This window comes from Galeopterus variegatus, unplaced genomic scaffold (genome assembly GCF_000696425.1).
Source record: "Galeopterus variegatus unplaced genomic scaffold, G_variegatus-3.0.2 Scaffold11149, whole genome shotgun sequence".
Lineage (NCBI taxonomy): Eukaryota > Metazoa > Chordata > Mammalia > Dermoptera > Cynocephalidae > Galeopterus > Galeopterus variegatus.
This window is the reverse complement of record NW_007737260.1, coordinates 45,720-50,754: the sequence shown is the minus strand read 5'-3', so window position 1 is coordinate 50,754 and position 5,035 is coordinate 45,720.

The window sequence follows — 5,035 nt, the reverse complement described above, 5'->3', positions numbered from 1 at the left end:
TTCATGCAAGTCCCTAATTAAGGAACAAATGATTATGCTACCTTTGCATGGTCAGGATACCACGGCCATTGAACTGTGTCACTGGGCAGGCAATGCCTCTAATACTTGTAATGCTAGAGGGGGATGCTTTTGGTAAACAGGTGGGGTTTATAGTTGCTGAGTTCCTTCTGCTTCTTTTAATCTTTCCTTTATGCATGCCAGTGTTGGGTTAACAATTGAAGGTATAAGTAGATTTTGGTTGGACAATTTTTATTGTATTGTTAATTATCAGTAGGCATCCAGTCTGATATAAGCTTATGCAGAGAGAATGAAGTTCTTCTTACTCATATTAACGGTATTTCTTCTATGTAAGTATAGATTGTTCTAGTTTGGTGTTAGGAGTTTGGTGCAGGTGGTAGGAATTAAGTTTTTGTGGTTGTTGAGCTTGAACGCTTTCTTAATTGGTGGCTGCTTTAGGCCAACGATGGTTAGTAGCTTACTCTTGATGGGGGGTTGAGTCCCATGTCTAAAGGGCTATACCTCTTTAGACTAGCATTTAAATTTACATTTGGGGTAGTGAGTTCTTTAGGCAAATTTAAAGTTGAACTCAAATTCTGCACAGGACAACCAGCTAAAACCAGACTCAGTTGGCTTTTCACCTCTATTCATAGGTCTTCTCACTGTTTTGCCACATAGATGAGTTTGTCCCTTGTGACTGCCCGTGAGTAGCTCATCTGGTTTTGGGGTTTTTAGCTAATGATCTCATGGTCAAGTTTGTTCTATTTAATCCATTTTGTGAAAGGTACACAGAGGAAGCTTTGCTATTTGGTACTGTAGCTTGTTCTTTCATCTTTCCCTTATGGTACTGTTTCTATAGCACCTGTGGATAATTTCTATCTCCTATACTTTTAAGGGTGTTTAAATGGTTTGGTTTAGAGTTATGTCCTTCTTTCATGTTTGGGTTGTCTGGGTTAGAGCTTGTGCAAAGTGGTCAGTTGGTGTGAAATCTTCCGGGTGTAGGCCAGATGCTTTGAGTTAAGCTACACTTTGGTGTGTCCAAGTATACTTTCTAGTACGCTTACCTTGTTACCACTTGTCTCCTCTAGGTCTGTTGGCAGTAGCTTTGGTAGAAATTTCATCTGCAGTGGTATTTGAGGAGGGTGACGGGTGGTGTGTGCATGCCTCATAGCCTTTTTCAATCAAGCTCTCTTCTTGGTTTACTGCTAAATCCTCCTTTGGCCCCCAGTTTTCAAGGGGGCTGTCATGGGTGGTCTGTTCTGGGTCAGAAAATGTAGTCCATTTCTCCCATCTCAGGGGTTCTACATTGACCTAATGTTTTTATGTAGATTCTTGTGCTTACTTTTTGTGCCTTGGAAGGGTTTGCTGAACATGGCGGTATACAGGCTGAGTTGGCAAGGGATGGTGAGGTATATCGGGTTTTGTCAATTATAGAACAGATTCCTCTAGAGGATGTGAAGCACTGCCAAGTCCTTTGAGTTTGGGACTGTTGGCTGGTAGTACTCTGGCAAGCGGCTTTGTTTGACTAGCCTCTTGGGTTTACGGCCGAGCATAGTGGGGTGTCTAATTACAGTTTGGTCCTCAGCTTTCGTGTGGTCAGGCTGTTGTAAAGTCACTTTTGTGGTTTATTTTGTCCTTGGCTATGTCTTTTTACAGTTTGGATGTGGTTTAACTTTATTTGTTGTTTGTACCCCTAAACAGACTTTACACCAAGCTTTATTTGTTTGGATTAATCATATGACCATGTTGGCTGGTACGAAATTTACCAATCCTAGGTTAGTGTAACTTAGTCAAACTTTCGTTTATTGCTAAATTTTTATCACTGTTGTATCCTGTGGGGGTGTGGCTAGGCAAGTCGCTGTGAGCTGCCTGGTTGGCGTGCTTGATGCCTACTCCTTTTAGTTATTAGTAACTTAGAGAGTGTTGTCACTGGGGTGTGGATGTTTGCATGTGTAATTTTGCTAGCAACTAATANTTAGAGAGTGTTGTCACTGGGGTGTGGATGTTTGCATGTGTAATTTTGCTAGCAACTAATAAAAAGGCAAGGACCAAACCTATGTGTTTATGGAGTTTTGGGGACTCATCTTGGTATTTTTAGTACCTTGCTTTGGTAATTTAAGCAATATCAACTCTGCTAATTTTCGGCTGGGCGCTAAATTTTTGAATTTGGGTGCTATGTGAGTATTGGGAGGAGGGTTAGAAACACTGGTAAGAAAAAGGGTTGGGTTTCAGCCCATTAAGCCTGAATTTTGGCAAAATTTGGGTCAAAAATTAAATTGCTTTACTTGAGGGTTGGGCTGAAACCCACTTCTAGATGAGCTTATAATTAAATTTAGGGGGTAGGTTTGAAAAGTTTGTTTTGGTTGAGGTTTTGTATGAGTGTTTTGTGGGGTTTTGTTTTGACTGTTAAGCTTTAGTTTTGGTAGAGTTTTGGTCGTGGGTATCTCCGGCCAATGTGCGGGCTGTATCTCTTGTTTTGGGGGGTTGGCAGAAGGAAATAAACAGCTATGGTCTGTTGAGATTGAAGAAGGGGGGACGGGTATGCGGATATAATCAGGGCTGGTTGTGTGTGTGTGTGCACGTGGGTTGTGTGCATGTGGGTTGTGGTGACGGGTGGTGTGTGCATGCCTCATAGCCTTTTTCAATCAAGCTCTCTTCTTGGTTTACTGCTAAATCCTCCTTTGGCCCCCAGTTTTCAAGGGGGCTGTCATGGGTGGTCTGTTCTGGGTCAGAAAATGCAGTCCATTTCTCCCATCTCAGGGGTTCTACATTGACCTAATGTTTTTATGTAGATTCTTGTGCTTACTTTTTGTGCCTTGGAAGGGTTTGCTGAACATGGCGGTATACAGGCTGAGTTGGCAAGGGATGGTGAGGTATATCGGGTTTTGTCAATTATAGAACAGATTCCTCTAGAGGATGTGAAGCACTGCCAAGTCCTTTGAGTTTGGGACTGTTGGCTGGTAGTACTCTGGCAAGCGGCTTTGTTTGACTAGCCTCTTGGGTTTACGGCCGAGCATAGTGGGGTGTCTAATTACAGTTTGGTCCTCAGCTTTCGTGTGGTCAGGTTGTTGTAAAGTCACTTTTGTGGTTTATTTTGTCTTTGGCTATGTCTTTTTACAGTTTGGATGTGGTTTAACTTTATTTGTTGTTTGTACCCCTAAACAGACTTTACACCAAGCTTTATTTGTTTGGATTAATCATATGACTACGGTGGCTGGCACAAAATTTACCAATCCTGGGTTAGGATGGCTCAGTCAAACTTTCATTTATTTCTTAATTTGTATCACTGATGTATCCCATGCAGGTGTGTTTGAGCAAGGAATCATAAGCTACTTGGTCAGTGTGCTTGATGCCTGCTCCTTTTGGCTATTGGTAACTTAGAGGGCATTCTCACTGGAGTACGGATACTTGCACGTGTAATCTTACTAACAACTAATAAAAAGGCTAGAACCAAAGCTGTGTGTTAATGGAGTTTAAGGACTCATCTAGGTATTTTCAGTACCTTACTTTGGTAGTTTAAACTATATTAACTTGCTTGGTTTTTTGTTTTTGTTTGTTTGTTTGTTTTATTTTAACTTCTCAATATACATTGTAGTTGATTTTCATGTCCCTTTACCTGTTCCTCTTCCCCCCACCCCCCCTTTTGTTTTTTGGCAGGCGCTGGGAGGGGAGAAGGGTGGGGAAGAGGAGAAGGGGTGGACTGACCGATACAAAACTATGCTATCTACATGAATGAATCATTGTGCAGTGTATGCATGTATTGAAACAACACACTGTACCCCACAAAAATAAATATAAACAAAATTTCAAAAAATCACAAATATTCTTAATATTTTTATTATCAAATATACTCTTGCTTCTACAAAATCAGGGACTAAACCATTATTTGTCATAGCTTTTTCCATTCCTAGAATTGCAAATCCTTTTTTTTGGAAGTAAACGTTCTTCTATAACTTTCTGAACAAGCAAGATATTAGCAAAAATATTACATAACTTCATCAAGGTTAATTTATTGGTTCAAACACTTTATTTCTTTATGGCATTATCACTGCAGCTAGGCCTTCAAGATGCCACCTCCCCTATCATGGAAGAACTAGTACACTTCCACGACCACATCCTAATAATCATATTCCTAATCAGCTCCTTAGTCCTCTACATCATCTCCCCAATATTAACTACAAAACTCACTCACCCAAACACCATAGACGCTCAAGAAGTAGAAACCATAGCTCAAGAAGTAGAAACTATATGAACAGTTCTACTTGCTATTATCCTCATTTTAATTGCCCTTCCATGATTACAAATCCTATACACAACAGATGAAATTAACAACCCCCTCCTAACTGTCACAACCGATGGTACTAAAACTATGAGTATACGGACTGTGAAGATCTAAACTTCCACTCATATACGATCCCCACCCCCGACATGAATCCCGGGGAACTCTGACTCCTAGAAGTCGACAACCGAGTAGTTCTCCCAATAGAAATCTCAATCTGCATGCTAATCTCATCTGAGGACCTAATACACTCATGTGCCGTACCCTCACTAGGCCTAAAAACAGAAACAATCCCAGGACGCTTAAAACAAGCAACCCTAACAGCCACAAGACCAGGCCCATTCTACGTACAGTGCTCAGAAATCTGTGGTTCAAATCACAGCTTCATGCCTATCATACTTGAACTAGTTCCACTGAACCACTTCGAGGACTGATCAACCTCAATGCTATAACCACATTGTGAAGCTAAACAGCATTAACCTTTTAAGTTAAAGAATGGAAGCATTGCCTCCCCACAATGAAATGCCACAACTAGACACCTCAACATGACTCACCATTATTACCTCCATAATCTTGACTCTCTTCATCATACTTGAACTAAAATTCTCAAAATTTACCTACCCCTCTGATCCTACAGAAAAACCATTAAAATATCAAACCACATAAACCCCTGAAAATAAAAATGAATGAAAATCTATTTGCCTTTAGCATCACCACTGCACAAATAGGAATGCCCGTCATAATCCTCGTTATCCTTCT